Below are 17,544 nucleotides of genomic sequence, written 5' to 3' on the forward strand. Positions count from 1 at the left end.
GATTCACAAATGGAACTAATTTAAAAGCATAATCTCTCTCTTTAGGTAATTCCATGTTGGAAATTATTTTTTGAAAAGTTTGATTATTTGGTAACAGATCAGAGAATTAGGTATATAGAAGCTGGTTTCTCCAGCATCCACTTTTCTATGCTTCCTCTACCTAGTCATCTACTAATTGTGAACATTTTGTTTTCCATGAGTTTATTTACTCAACAGAGTTAAGTAACTTGTTTGGACAGGGATGTTTTGGTATTTATAATCTGTCCTCATATCCATTAAAGTATATTTAGGTCTAGATTTTAAGGTTCATAGGACAAGCATATTATTATTATTATTATCATCATCATCATGATTATTTTGGGATGGAGTCCCACTCTGTTGCCCAGGCTGGAGTGCAGTGGCGCGATCTTGGCTCACTGCAAGCTCTGCCTCCCAGGTACACGCTATTCTCCTGCCTCAGCTTCCCATGTAGCTGGGATTACAGGCATATGCCATCATGCCTGGCTAATTTTTTTGTATTTTTATTAGAGACGGGGTTTCACCGTGTTAGCCAGGATGGTCTCGATCTCCTGACTTCGTGATCTGCCTGCCTTGGCCTCCCAAAATGCTGGGATTACAGGCGTGATCCACCACACCCGGTCAAACATAGTATCTTAATGTTGCTTGGACTATAGTATTTGTGTGTGTGTGTCTCTGTGTGTGTGTGTGTGGTGTACGCTGGATAAGCCACCTCCAAAAAATAGATCTGGAAGGAACACACTAAAATATTACAATGATTATAATTATCTAAGGTTGATAGAAAAAGGGATCATTGATGGCATTTCTTTTACTCAATATTTTATGAAATATATATATTATGGTTATAATCAGAAAAAAAAAGTTTTAAAGAAGATAGATGGCAGACCAATACTTCTACCAATAAAGTTGGAAAAATAAGCTTACATAATTCATCTGGCTAAAGACATCATTGTGATGCTAAAATCATGAAGACTGGATAAAAAAGATTTTCAAGGGAACAGAACCATAGAGAGGAATGCTAACCCTCCCCTAGGATATTTTTCTCCATTTAATTTCTCAATTCTGCCTGCAGAATATGTGACCAAAAATCTAGGCTTTTCCCAGGTAGGGGCCTACTGGTGGAGAACAGAGAAATTAGGAGAGAATATGGTAGTGTTCTAAGGCTGATGAGATAAAACTGAATAATGGATGAGTTTCAAAATTCAGTCAGTTTTTCTTTGAAGGTATTGTCAAATTCTAAAGCTTATTCAGTTGGGCAGCTAATACACTAACAGAAAACCACTAAGAATAAAAACTGCATTTGCAGAATAGCTTCAAAACTATGAAAGCCATCATTTCCAGAACTCATGAAATATTTCAAAAAGCTTTGTAAACAAAAGATACAACAAGTACATAAAAATTTATGCCTATATACATCATATTAAGACTACTGAAAGTGAAAGATAAAAATATTCAAATAATATTTACATTAGTTTGTTAGGACTGCCATTAAAAAGTACCACAAATTGGGTAGATTCCAAAATAGAAATATATTTTCACACAGTTCTGGAAGCTAGAATTCCACGATCATTGTGTCCACATGGCTCCTTCTGTGAGCTATAAGAGAGAAACACATCCCAAGATTCTTCTTTCCAAGATTCTAGTCTAGCAGGGTTCTTTTGTTGTTTGTTTTGGGAATCTTCTATGCTCTTTAGCTTTGGGTGCAGCACCCTGATATGTGGATTTATCTTTACATGACATTCACCCTGTGTGCATATTTGTGGCCAAATCCCCCCTTTTTGTAAGGATGCCAGTCATATTGGAATAGGGGCCTGCTCCACTTCAGCATAATTTCAGGGGAACACAATTCAATCCACAAAAAGAGATCTTCATTGGAAGAAAAAAAAAAGATATTTTACTTGAAAAGAAAAAATAGATGTATTACAGCTAACTTCTCAACAGGAATAATGGAACCCAGAAGACAATGAAATAACATCTTTAAGTTTTGAAAGAAAATAATCACCAATCCAAAATTATTTTCACAGTGAAAATATATTTCATACAAGAGCATAAAATAATGTTTTAACATAAAAAGTTTAAAGATTTTATTACTAGCAGACCTTGATTAAATGCTTAAAAGCATTACAAGAAAACTTTGAAACTATTTTAAACTGAGAGTATACACTACTACTATATACTACTGAATGAATTATATACCACTGAATGAATTATATACTACTATAAAATGATGAACTAAGGTTGCTTAGAGGGAAATTTATAGCCCTAAATAAAAACTTGCCTTAAATAAATTTATAACTTTAAATATCAATGTAAAAGGAAAGGCTAATAATTAATTATGTTTCTTATAAACAGGGATGTGATAATGTTAAATGAAACATTGGAAATTCTATTTGAACGATATATAAAAACCACAATACGTCATGATTATGTAAGTATAATCCCAGGAAAGCAAGGTTAATTTGTGATGAAAAATTTACCAGTTTAATAGTAGAAAATCATATAATCATCTTAATAGATGCATGAATACATTTGATCAAATCCAAGATCCTTTCATAATAATAAAAAAAAGCCTTGGGAATAATGTCAGTGAGATGGCTGCCTAGAAGCCCTCAGTGCTTGTAATTACCACAAAGTCAGCAGAAATAATAAACAACTATATTTTGATAAAAATAACTAAAGGAAAGTACCAGAATATGTCAAAGAAGTACCAGAAACCATGTAGAGCACAACAACTCAAGATAGAAACATAGAGAACAAAAGAAAATACCTGGCCTTCACCAATTCATCCCTAAGCCAGAATAAGCTTGAAACCAGGAGGGACTTCTCTCTGTGGGGAAAAAGTAAGCAATAGGATCCCAGCAGCCCAAATCAACATTTTGGCACCTAAAGTTCTCACCACTGGGGTCTTCTGCAATCCTCATGAGAATGAGGTCCAGCTAAGTGAGCTGTCTGGAGTCCATACATGTGCTTCCCCCATAAAAACAGCCAATACTGTGCCCCTCGCCTTGTGGCCTGCAGAGCTTTTATACCATACCATCTTGGAACTGGAACTATGACTGGCATATGTCTTGCTCCAGATTGAGTAGCCATGGAAGTCATCCATCCATGAAGCTTAGCAGCCACTAAATCATCCCTGTCTGGTAGTCCAATATCCCTGAGCTGGGCTGTGAACTGCTGTTATACCCTACCAAATGGGGCCAAGCACCCCTGAAGCCATTCCACCTACCCATCCTAGTCATGGCTGTGCCCTGTCTCCTCAGAGACCGAGCTGAAGTTACACATTCCTTCTGGGGAAATGGTGCCTTGGTGAAGCCACCCCATCTACCCCTCCCAGCCACTGCCGCACCCTGCACCATGGGACCAGAGCTAAAGCTGTGCACTCTCTTCTAGGGAAATGGTGCCTTGGTGCAGCTGATTGATATATCCCTCCTAGTTGCTGCTGCACCCTGTTCCCCTGTGTCACCAATGAGGTGATGCTCCGTATCCAGGGGAAACAGTGCCTTAGCCACCCAGAGCTGTCAATTCCCTCAGCCTGAGCTGAAGTGACACACTGCCTTCCAGGGAATCAGTGCCTTGGCTAAGCTGAGCAGCCATGTACACCATGATTGTGCTGATAGAGCATTACATGTCCCAGGGAAAAAAATGCAGTGGCTGACCTGAGACACCCTGCTTTACAGTCCATAAAACTCTAACACTCTGCTTCCCTAAAGTTGGAATAGCTCCCTAAAATCTGAGCTGCTAGACATTTTCTTTCCCAAAGAGTGGAGTCATTCCTGTGCTGCTCCCGCCCCCCGACCGGAACCCCAGCAAGAGCCATTTTCTACTATGTTGGGGTTCTTACTGCTGCTGCATCTGGCTTCACAGAGTTTGGGATACTGCCAAGTCCCACTATCCCAGAGTCCAGAGTCACCGCTACACAGTGCCTCATCTCCTGAGACCTGTGTTTCTAATGAACCTTGTTGGTTCTGGTTCATGCAGTGCAACTGTACCCTGCTCCCTGGACCCAAACATGTAGAAAACCTTCTCTTCCCCAGGGATGGGCCTGTGCTGTGCCCTGCCCCCAGGGTCAGAGTTATAGCTACAACCTTGTTGCCTGGGCACAAGCTGCTAGAAGATGCCTCACAGTCACAGACCATGGTTGTGTGAGGAATCCACATTCTACCCAACCATAGAGAATGAACTTGTACATAAAAGCCTGGGTGCCAAAAAAATTCACAAGACACTGACCTGGAACCCCTGCTTCATAGCCACTGTAAACATCAGTGCCCTGGAACCCAGCCTGCTGCAGCTGCTTAGGAACTAACTCAGACACAGCACCAAGGGAAATTTCCTTGCCTTAGTCTCCCCACTGTGGGAAATAAAAAAAATAAGAGGACCATATACACTCTTGCCACTGAGGGCCCTAACAACTTGTGCTGCCACCATCGCTCCTACAAACTCCTACAGCATAGGCCACTGAGGTACCCAGTTATTGCTGACGTTGATTGCAACTTAGAACCAGAGTCAGCACACCCTTCCTAATCAGGACATTAAGACCATTTTCAGGTGAAAGTATTTCTCTATGAAAGCCACTTTGTAAAGTTTACAAGAGGTTATTGTTACATCAGATGCACAGACATCAACATGGAGACACAAAAAAAAAAACAGTGAAAAAGCAAGAAAATCTGACACCACCAAATGAGCACAATAGTAGTCCAGTAACCCAAAGAATTGAAAATCAACAAATTGCCAGAAAAGAAATTCAAAATAATGACCTTAAGGAAACACTGTGAGATACAAGAGAATACAGACAGACAGTTCGATTACACCAGGAAAACTATTCATGATCTAAATGAGAACCTTACGAAAGGGATAGACATCATTAAAAAAACCACATAGAAATCTTGGAGTTGAAGAATTCAATGAATAAAAAAAATACAATAGAGAGCTTAAAAAAATACAGTTGAGACTAATTCAAGCAAAAGACAGAATCTCTGAACTTAAAGACAGGTCATCTGAAATTACCAAATCAGAAGAAAGAAATAAATAAGAATGAAAAAGAGAGAAGACGGCATACAAGACTTATGGGACAGCATTAAATGAACAAACATTTGTATTATGGGAATTCCAGAAGGGAAAGACAGAAAGATGCAGACAGAAAACTTACTTAATAAAATAATTGGCGAAAACTTCCCAAGTGTTTGAAGAGATACGGAAATCCAGATAGATGAAGCTCAAAGGTCCCCAAGCAGATGAAAACCAAAGAGGACATCACTGAGAGACATTAATTAAACCCTCAAAAGTCAAAGGCAATGAGAAGATTTTAAAGACAGCAAGAAAAAAGCACCAAGTTACATATAAAGAAATTCCACTATGATATCAGTAAACTTCACAGCAGACACTGTGTAGTCCAGGAGAGAATGGGATGACATATTCTAAGTGCTGAAAGAAAAAACAAACAAACAAAAAAACAAACAATAAAACCAAAGAGGCAAAAAACCTGGCAGCCAAGAATTCTATGCCTAGCAGACCTGTCCTTCATTAATGAGAAAGGAGAAATAAAATATTTTCCAGACAAACAAAAGTTGAGGAAATTTATCACTACTAGAGCAAACCTACAAAACATAATCAAGACAGTCCTTTGAGCAGAAACAAAGTTGTTTTTAGAAAAGATAAACAAACCGACAAACTTTAAGTCAGACTAAGAAGACAAAAAAGAGAGAAGACTCAAAGAAATCAAATCAAAGGTGGAAAAGAAGACATTACAACATATAACAGAGAAATGGAAAGAATCATAAAAGACTACTATGAACAACTATACACCTACAAATTGGGAAACCTAGAAGAAAGGGATAAGTTCCTAGACACTTCTATTCAACATATTACAGGAAGTTTTAGCCAGCACAATTAGACTAAAGAAAGAAAGAAAATGAATCCACATAGCAAAGGAGGAACTTGAACTGTTCTGATTTGCAGGAGATGTGCTCTTATATAGAAATGCCAAAGACTCCACAAAATATCTATTAAAACTAATAAACAAATTCAGTAAAGTTTCAGGATACAAAAATCAACATAAAACATTAGTAGCATTTTTACATGCTAATGATGAACTATCTAAAAAAGAAATAAAAGCAAACAATTCCATTCACGATAACTACGAAAAACAAGATACCTTGGAATAAATTTAACTAAGGAGGTAAAAAATCTCTAAAACAAAAACTATAAAACACTGATGATAGAAATTGAAGTGGACATAAATAAATGGAAAAAATATACTGTGTATATGCAGTGGAAGAATTAGTATTGTTAAAATGTCCATACTCCTAAAATTGTTCTGTAGAGTCAATGCAATACCTATCAAAATACCAATGAATTCTTTATAGAAATAGAAAAAATAGGTATCCTAAAAGTTTTATTGAACCACAAAAGACTCTATAAATCACAGCACTCTTGAGGAAACAAAACCAAAACCAAATAAACACAACAACATAGCTGAAGGCATCTCACTACCTAACTTCAAAATATACTACAAAGCTATAAAAACCAAAAAAGCGTGCTATTTACATAAAAATGAATACATAGACCAATGGGACAGTATAGAGAGCCCAGAAATAAACCTACAGCTCTAAAGCCAACTTATGTTTGTCAAACGGGCCAAAAACTCATATTGAGGTAAGGACAGTCTTTTCAATAAATGATGGTTGGAAAATTGTCCACATTCAGAAGAATAAAATTTGTCCCCTATCTCTTATATGTAAAGAATTAACTCAAAATGCATTACAGAGTTAAACATAAGACCCCCAAACTATGAAAAAACCAGAATAAAACAGAGTAAATGCTACATAACATTGGTCTGGGCAAAGATTTTTTTAGATAAAACCTAAAAAGCACAGGCAACAAATGCAAAAAAAAAAAGGACAAATAAGATTATATCAAACTAAGAAACTTTTACACAGCAAAGAAAACCACCAACAGTGTGAAGAGACAACCTGAATGGGAGAAAATTTTTGCAAACTATACTTCTGACAAGAGGTTAATAACCAGAATATACAAGAAACTGAAACAACTCAATAACAAATAAATGGATTAAAAATGGGCAAAATATGTGAATTTTTTTCAAAAGAAGACATACAAATGTCCAAAAGTTACATAAAAATGCTCAACATCACTCATCATCAGGAAAATGCAACTCAAAACCACAGTGAGATATCTCAGCCCTCCAGTTGGAATACAAAGTTATCTAAAAAGCAAAAGATAAATATTGTCAAGGATGTGAAGAAAAGGGAACCTTTATGCACTGTTAGTGGGAATATAAATTAGTACAGTCATTATGTTAACTATTATGGAGGTTTCTAAAATATTGAAAATAAATGTATACACCTACTATGTACTCCCCAAAATTAAAAAATTAAAAATTAAAAAAAAAATAGAAGTACCACATGATCTAACAATCCCACTACTGGGTATATATTCAAAGGAAATGAAATCATTATGTCAAATAGATATCTGCACTCCCATGTTTATTGCAGCACTATTCACCATAGCTGAGATATAGAATCAATGTAAGTGTCCACCAATGGAAAAATGAATAAAGAAAATATAGTATATATACCCAATGGAATACTAGTCAAACTTAGAAAAAAGAGGAAATTCTATGATATGCAATGACATAGATAAACCTGGAGGACATTCTGTTAAGTGAAATAAGCCACACACACACACACACAGAGACACAGACACAGACACACACACACACACACACACACACACACACACAAAATACCACAAAATAACTTACTCTTGTGTGAAATCAAAAGTGGTTACTATCATAGGCTGGGGGTGTTTGGGGGTTGGCGGTAGACAGAAATGGGGAGAGGTTGGTCAATAGGTACACAAAGTTACAACTAGATAAAATAAGTAAACTCTGGTGGTCTATCGCACAGTATAGTGACTATAGTTAACAAAAATATATTGTACATTTCAAAATAGCTTTAAGAACAGATTCTGAATGCTCTCATCACAAAATATAAGTGTTTGAGATAAATGATTTGCTAATTACCCTGATGATTTGCTAATTACCCTGATTTCATCATTATACAATGTGTACTTATATTGAAATGTCACATGGTACCCCATAAATATGTACAATTATTATTTGTCAATTAAAAATACAATGAAACTTTTTAAAATATTAGCAAATTATGGCTGGAAGTTAATTCTTAACCTGGTAAAGATTTTTCAAAACCTACAGCTAATTGTTTAATGTATCCCTGTGGTGTTTTTAATTAAACTCTAATTCTCATTTTACATATTCTTGGGGGAAAAAAAACCTACAGCTAATATTACCTTTAATGGTGATTTACTCAGACCTTTACCCATGATACTGGGATTGATTCAAGAAATGCACACTATGATCACTTCTATCTAACTATAAATTAGAAGTTCTAGCTAGTACAATGAGGAAAGGCAAGCACATAAAAGGCATACATACTGGAACTTTAAAGAACAGAAAAAATTGTTATCCTCAGTGACTATTATACTTAGAAAAAGATAACCACTTATAAATAATTAGATTTAATGTGCATATTTAATAAGTTGCTGTAGACACAGTTAGTATACAAAATCATTGTCATTTCTTTGTATTAGCAAGAATAAATAGCAAATAAAAATTTAAAAGATGTCATTTGAAAAACATCAAGAAAAAACAAATACTTAATGCTAATGAAAAATTATTATGATTTCTACACTGAATATTGTCAGAAACAAAAGAACACTTCAGTAAACTGAGGACTATACTGTGATCATAGACCCAAAGATACAGTATTTTTCAATACAATATTGAAACAATTTTTCAATGCAGTATTTTTCCCAAATTAGTTCCTAGATTCAACATTTAAATACCAGATGCTAATATTTGTGTAAAAATTCAAAAGTCCTGAAGAGCCCTAAAACAATCTTGAAGTAGAAGCCCAAATATTTTATTAAGATTCATCACACAGTCACATAAATTAAAATGATAGTATTAGTGTAAGGAAGTAGACCAATGGAACAATAGAGAGTCTAGTAACAGACCCAAACACACACAGTTATGACAATTCTTGATTTATGACAAAAGTGATCCTGCAGTGCTATGAGGAAAGCCTGTATTTTTTTTTTCCTGAAAAGGAAAGGCTTTATTTTTAGTGAAAGGAACTGAGGCTGGATGCACTGGATATCTATTAGGAAGAAAACTTTTGATGCCTGTGGAACACCATTTATAAAATTTCATTCTTGATAGATTGTACTTTTAAATATGAATGAATGATAACTTTTAGTCAAGAGGGAGTAACAGATTTCTATTTATACTTCTATTTTTTTTTTTTTTTTTTTTTACAAAAACCAGTTCTCAATACATTGGACATCAAATAGTGAAGGATAAAAATCTCCAAAGATGGCAAACAAATGAGGTCCTATTGTCTCAGCTTACTAACCAGGGAAAACCAACAATCTCCAAAGCTAGGAGAGAGAATCTAGATGGAGCTCAGCAAATTCCCTGAAGGGAAGAGATAGAGTTAGAAGTACAAGGAGGCCAAAGTGGCTAGAGTTTGTTTGCAAGGTAGTAGAGAGGTGAAAGCTTCCCAGAGAAAGAACTCTGGACATATCCAGAGTTCCCCACTCAACTGAGTACTCATCAATTGCAGCACAAGCACTTGAGGACACTACCAGGGTCCGGGGAAAGAATCACTAAAAAAAAGTAGAGAAAACAATCCTTGAGGTTCACACAGGGCTGGAAAAATCAATTTCCAACCAAAGTGGAAAATTTCATAGTTCACAGACATGAGGTAGAGTACTTAGATTTTTCCTCAGTAATGAGATAAGATAATAAAATTGACAGAACACTTTTTTTTAAAAAATTATACTTTATGTTTTAGGGTACATGTGCACAACGTGCAGGTTTGTTACATATGTATACATGTGCCATGTTGGTATGCTGCACTCATTTACTCTTCATTTACATTAGTTATATCTCCTAATGCTATCCCTCCCCCCTCCCCACAACAGGCCCCAGTGTGTGATGTTCCCCTTCCCATGTCCAAGTGTTCTCATCGTTCAGTTCCCACCTCTGAGTGAGAACATGAGGTGTTTGGTTTTCTGTTCTTGCGATAGTTTGCTGAGAATGATGGTTTCCAGCTGCATCCATGTCCCTACAGAGGACATGAACTCATCCTTTTTTATGGCTCCATAGTATTCCATGGTGTATATGTGCCACATTTTCTTAATCCAGTCTGTCATTGATGGACATTTGAGTGGGTTCCAAGTCTTTGCTATTGTGAATAGTGCTGCAATAAACATACGTGTGCATGTGTCTTTGTAGCAGCATGAATTATAATCCTTTGGGTATACACCCAGTAATGAGATGGCTGGGTCAAATGGTATTTCTAGTTCTAGATCCTTGAGGAATCGCCACACTGTCTTCCACAATGGTTGAATTAGTTTACAGTCCCATCAACAGTTTAAAAGTGTTTCTATTTATCCACATCCTCTCCAGCACCTGTTGTTTCCTGACTTTTTAATGATCGCCATTCTTATGGTGTGAGATGGTATCTCATTGTGGTTTTGATTTGTATTTCTCTGGTGGCTAGTGATGATGAGCATTTTTTTATGTGTCTGTTGGCTGCATAAATGTCTTCTTTTGAGAAATGTCTGTTCATATCCTTTGCCCACTTTTTGATGGAGTTGTTTTTTTCTTGTAAATTTGTTTGAGTTCTTTGTAGGTTCTACATATTAGCCCTTTGTCAGACGAGTAGATTGCAAAAAATTTTCTCCCATTCTCTAGGTTGCCTGTTAACTCTGATAGTAGTTTCTTTTGCTGTGCAGAAGTTCTTTAGTTTAATTAGATCCCATTTGTCAATTTTGGCTTTTGTTGTCATTGTTTTTGGTGTTTTAGACATGAAATCCTTGCCCATGCCTACCCTAGAAAAAAACCTAGGCAATACCATTCAGGACAGAACACTTCCAAAACAGAATCATTTCTGCTGTCTTTGATAAAGACCATATATTAATATGGCTTTATTAGTAACTCTGTAGGTATTGTTGGACAACCCATTTCACCACTGAATTCTTTAGTTTTTTTAATGTATAATGTCATAATTGAAAGGAAATATTACTAGTATGTGTTATGGGCTGATTTTTGTTCCCCCATAAAAAAATAATATTCTGCAGCCCTAATTCACAGTATCTTATGCTGTGACTCTACTTGGAGATGGGGCTTTTAAAAGGTAATTAATGTTAAATGAAGTCATATGGATAGGGTCTCATCCAACTCGATTGGTATCCTTAAAAGAAAAGGAAATTTTGACATAAAAATACAATAGATGTGTGAGCACATAGAGAAAAGGACCTGTGAGGGATACAGCCAGAACACAGCTATTTTACAAGTCAAAGAAAAGGACCCCAGAGGAAGACAAACCTGCCAACCCCTTTATCTTGACCTTCCAGCCTCTGGAACCATAAGGAAATAAATTTCTCTTGTTTCAGTATCCCAAACTGGTATTTTGCTATGGCATCCCTAGCAAACTAATGTATGTGATCCTGAAATAATAGAGTTCATAATACAATTTCATAAAAATGGATTTGTGACTAATATAGAAAAATGTTGTTGTAATGATTCTAGATCTTTTCATACAAAGAATTAAGTTGATAATGGATTGCCTATGAATAATCATGGTAATAAACAACCTAACGACAAACAGTACCCCAAGTCTGCTAGCATTTCCCAGATGTAATTATTAGGACACTTTTGGACATTCTAATGCTTTTATGAAAGGTGGGAGGAATACATGTGCTTGATTTGCATTTTTGTGAAAAATAATAGCTTTATTAGTTACATAATTTCTTGTATTTTGAAGAAGATTAACATTTTAATTTTCAGATTTCTTGGCCCTTATCACACCAACAGACAGTGGAAGATAACGTAGATGGTGTTTAGAAACATGGAATTACCTTATATTAAGACAGCCAGCAAATGGGACAAAAAGGGTATGTGAAATCAGATCTCCTTTTGGGAATAAATTAACTGTATGACTGGGTTCTATTTTAATATTTAGACAAGGTTTTTCAGAACAAACCTGAGGCCTGTTTCAGATGTTGAAGAACTGGCATTGCTAAATGAAACACATTATTCTAAACACATTCAACTGAATACATCCCACTATTTTGGCATTAACGTATTTTCTACAGAAGATAGAAAGGAATGGTTTCCATTTCCCATTGGGAAAAATGCTTGGCTAACCTTAGATGGTTGTAATTCCATAAAAAGTACCTAACTATCTTTAACCATGGATCTTTTTCATATTATGGTAATACCCAGAAATAAGAAATGATGCCCTAGATTAGTGATATCAACCTACTATTCAACAATTATTAATCAAAGTAACAAACCTAGTTTTGTAAATGCCTTAGTAAAGCATTCTGAGAAGCAGTTCAGCTTTCTTTGTATTATTGTGGTTTTTTAGTCAAATAATTATATTTAATTAATATGTTTTATCTGTCAGCAAGTTGAAATATGAAAGTATAATATTAACAATAATATTACATGAACTGCTATAAATACGTCAATCACACTGTCCTTTCATGGTTGTGTTAACTATTACTCTCTTAAGCCTCCATCTATTCAAAAACCTCTATTCCCCATACCTGCAAGTTTAATTTCCTAAAACATTTGTATTTTCTTTTATAAACTGCTTACAAAAAAATTCATAATCATGATAAACCATTGTCAACTTACTACATCAACATCCATCAAATGAATTGATTACATCTACATGCTCATTTTGTATAATAGAAATACAATCACTGCAGTAAAATATTGTCATGGGATTAATGTCTTCTACTCTGGAAATATAAGTCTTGCCTTTCGCTTGGTATTTTATGAAGCAGCAAGAGACCATTATCCTGTGACAACATTTTATTTCATTGACATCTCAAATATATTCTTAATATTCTTTATATTTATGTTCAGTTTAGAATGAAAGGATTAGAATAGGTGTTATTATAGTAGAAAGGCATTTATTACTACATTCTGAATAGCATTACCATGTGACATGTCTCAGCCATAAGAATCTCTTGGCAAGAATTGCATCTTTTATTCTTATGTATTCACAGCAAAGCTGTCTGTATCCCACGCTATGAATTTTTCCTGCGTTAATCATCAACATCGACCCAGTTCTGCTGCTATATGGTTCTCACTTTAAGCTATATACTATGTAAATCAATCTGATCACTAAAATGTTAATGAAATATTAAAAAGATAAAGTTTTTAAACTTTAAGCCAGATAATAACCATAAATTTAAATTCTCAGTCTACTTTAAAATAGATTTCTTCCTTTCCTTTTAAAATCACTGTCCTCAGCAATTTTCCACACTCTAAATACTAAGAATTTGCCTATGCATGTAAAATGGAGAATTGCAATAATTGTCCCTATAACTCAAACTAAGGGAAATACAACTTCATCTGAAATGTCTAAGCAACTGAGGCCATTTTTTGGCTTGGATTATCCAGAAAACGACTTCAGTTTTCCAACATATTTTGCATGAGTATATATAAAAACAGATACAGGGATACAAAATAAGATTCAGAGTGTTAAATGTGAAGTGGAAGATAGAATAAGAAACTATGAAAATTCATTTATGGGCATTGATGTTGAAATTCTGTATGTATAGCAAAGGGAATTAACACAATTTTCAAGATGTTAATATCATAAGGCAATGTTTTGAGTTTACTGAGCTTTTAAGGTGCCAATGTTGCCTTGTTTGTGTTAGACCACTGCTGTAATTACATTTCAGCTAGCTAATGAAATGCTAGGCAGTGTTTTGTCTATGCGTTGTTGTGAGAGAAGTAAAAGTGTTTTGATTAAGAGCAGATGGAAAAATTGATTTTTTTTTTTTTTTTGCTCTTTCTTTGTGGGTTAAGAATAAGGTAGTGAAAAGCCATGGATTGGTATACTTGGTTGGGACTTAATTAAAGTGTTACTAAGTCTATGGTTAGGTCTACATTACTGTGGTAGAACTAGAAATTCCTGAAAAAGTTGTTGGTTGCTTCTAATATACCACATCTAGTCTATATATAGCTTTGTGACTTCCCTTTTCTCCTAAAATATTCAAGCACAACTCATGACTCATAGCAAGTGATGTTTTTAAGGGCTGAGGTATTAATTGATTTGTTTTCTTTTTGCCTACTTGCCCCTGCCAAAATACATGTAGATAGAACATATAAAAACATAGAAAAAAAATTGTTTTAATCATTTGCCTTAGATAGTTTTCTCCATATAGACCCAACTGGATTATAACATAAATACATAGGTCATAAAACATACATGTACAACTTGATGAATTATCACAAAGTGAATGCATTCTATTAAACAACAACCAGACAAGGAAATAAAAAAACATTACCAAAATAACAGAAAGCCCTTCATGTCTCTCTTTCTAGTTACTAATACCTTCTCAAATATAACCTCTATGCTGCCTTATAACACTAGAGATTACTTGTGATTGTTTTACAGCTTTATACAAATTGTTTTATAAAGTATATATCATTTTTATTTTGATTCTTTAGCTCAACAGTATTTTGCATGTAATTATACTCTGATCATTCTCATTTTATTAATGAATTTGCCACAACTTACTTATTTTACTGTCAATTGATATTTTGGGTTTTTTTAGTTCTCCACTAATTTTTACTTAATAGTCTCTGTTTTGTGGTGGTTATTCATTAAACGCATCATTTTCAAAATACAGCTGTTGTCAGTGTCTGATGAGATACTACTGAATACAAGTTCCATTCCACATGTAGTCAATTGATGTATCCCCAAATCCAATACATTTCTGTAATGGAGTCACTTACATTCACACCCACATGTTTTCGGTGTGTATTACACAGTTATTGAAATACAATGTAATTTTTAACATACGACTTTTTATTCAGCAGAGAAAAAATACATAATTTCATTTTTTCCTCCTGTAAATCTGTTCAGTATCTGCTCAGCACTAATACTAGTTCTTTATCATATATAACTTTAAGCATTCGTCTTTGAAATAACTACTCACTATTTCTGCATCCTTTTTCTTTTAATTCTCAGTGACATTTAAAGCTTTTTATATGCTATAGGAATAAAAAGGGAAAGTTAATGTTAAGTAAGCATAGCAGTCTACTTCAGTGTTACTTAAATAAATAGCAGTGGGAGAAAAAGAAACTTTTATATTCTCCATGCAAAAAAAATGATCTTCAGAGATTAAGAAAAAAAATCACCATTTTATTTTTTTGTATTCATCTTTTATTAAAATAGTTAAATGGTATCTTTTCATTTATCTTTTATGTATATGCAAATGTCAGCCTTTTGAGCAACTCATCTCACTAGTGTGAAGAATTTACGGATGTTTCTTCTCTAAAGAAATTAATGAGAGATAATGAAAACAATAAACAATTAGAGAGTTCATATTAAGTTATTGACCATACCTAAGTAAAATATTCAGATTTTGTTTTGTTTGGTTGGTTGTTTTTTAAGAGATTGCTTGAAAAGGATTCTGCTAGATTTCTATTTTTTCCTAAAGTCTGTAGTACACTTCTTGCAATGGAAATGGTTTCCCACCCATTCCTTTTGATACTGATAGGAACTGTGTGTTTGAACTGGTTCTCTATAGTATTGTCCAAGATGCAAAAATGGCAGACAGACTTCAAAAATGATCTTATTTTTATTATAGGAATGAGATGTGGAGAGTGAGGGCATAAAAGACCAACTATTCCTGATGTCATTCAGAAAAGTAGCAGTCAAAATAAATATTCCATTTATACTTGTATTTATACAAGAAACATAAATATCAACCTATTCTATGATAGCATATACACTAAGGAGTGGTCAGTAGTAACAAATAATAAACAGCCTACTTTGAATTCAAATAACTGCTTCATTTACTTGTATTCATTTTATACTATAAGTTATATGATTAATGTATACAATTTTATTTTCTGTAATTAATAGGCTTGTTTAGTTGCTATTTGCTATTTTAATTACTCATACATAATTCATAATTATTTGATAAAGACATATTTTTAAATTTGCCATGTGAATCACTGAAGTGATACTAATAGTCAATCTTAGACCTGGTATTTCTATGCAGAATATGATATATTCCTTAATGTTTATAGATTTAAAGTGTATGTTACTTTCTCTAAAAATTCATTATGATGTTAAAATTTTACTTGTAAGTTGTTCAATGTTAAATTACATTGTTATATAGATACAGGTGCGAAAATGACTTTTCAGATTATTTCATTTAAAAGATAAATATGACAAAACGAAAAGCAACATAAGTCAGAAAATCAAATTTCCATTCCTAGATCTGTTGTTGAAGAGCTAAATATCTTTAGAAAAAACTTCGTCTTTCGGCAATACATTTTATATTTAAAATGAATACACTGGCCACTGGGTTATGATGACAGAAAAAAATGTTCTCCCTTTTCTCTCTTTTATTAGCAAATCCCTGAAAATATCTACCTCTCCCCTCCACACACACACACACACAAACAACAAATACATAATATCAAAGCTGGAAAACAAGAGGTAGTGCCATGAAATGCTCATCATGTGCAACATTTTGACTCTGAAAAATAGAAAGATACTGACTAGTTAAAGCAGCAAAGAACAGTTTCAAAATACAAAAGCATACTGCTTCAGAACATGGGAAAGCACCTAGAGCTAGTGTTTGAGACAAGAGTAGACTTCGAAGCAAACATTTGGGTGACTCTTTGGTCTTTTACATCCAGGTTCTTCTATCATTCTATCCACCAAATGCTGCTAAGCTGTGGAACCAGTAAGTAGAAGAACATAGGCTAGAACACTAAGGCTGTTCCCTGGGATTCTGGTGAAAGCTGATAAGAATAGGCTCTTAAAAAGAGACAACTGGCTCTTGGTGCTCACTAGCTAGCAATATTTCTCATTCTTGTCCCTAAATAATAAGAACCAAGATTTATTACAGAAACCAAATATTCTAAACAAACTAAAAAATTTTAATGCAAAGGTAAACATTAAATCAAGAATCATAATATATTTGAGTCAAAGAAACGAAGCTCCAAACAAAATCTAACACACTAGGAAGTATTATTAATAGAATAGACAGATAAGAAAGGATATCACATCCATACAATAAGAGCAGACACTTACAGTAAAGCTCCAGTTAGAGACATCAGTTGCCAGAAATATAAAATAAACTTAATACCATCCAGAAAGAAAATTTCTTGAAACATTAAAAAAAATTTTAGTTTGGCCTGGCATGGTGGCTCATTCCTGTAATCCCAGCACTTTGGGAGGCCGAGACAGGCAGATTACCTGAGGTCAGGAGTTTGAGACGAGCCTGGCCAACACGGCAAAACCCTGTCTCTACTAAAAATACAAAAATTATCCAGGTGTGGCAGTGGGTGCCTGTAATCCCAGCTACTCGGGAGGCTGAGGCAGGAGAAGCACTTGAACCCAGGAGGTGGCAGTTGCAGTAAGCCTAGATCGCAGCATT

Source organism: Colobus angolensis, unplaced genomic scaffold, assembly GCF_000951035.1.
Source record: "Colobus angolensis palliatus isolate OR3802 unplaced genomic scaffold, Cang.pa_1.0 Scaffold298, whole genome shotgun sequence".
Classification (NCBI taxonomy): Eukaryota; Metazoa; Chordata; class Mammalia; order Primates; family Cercopithecidae; genus Colobus; species Colobus angolensis.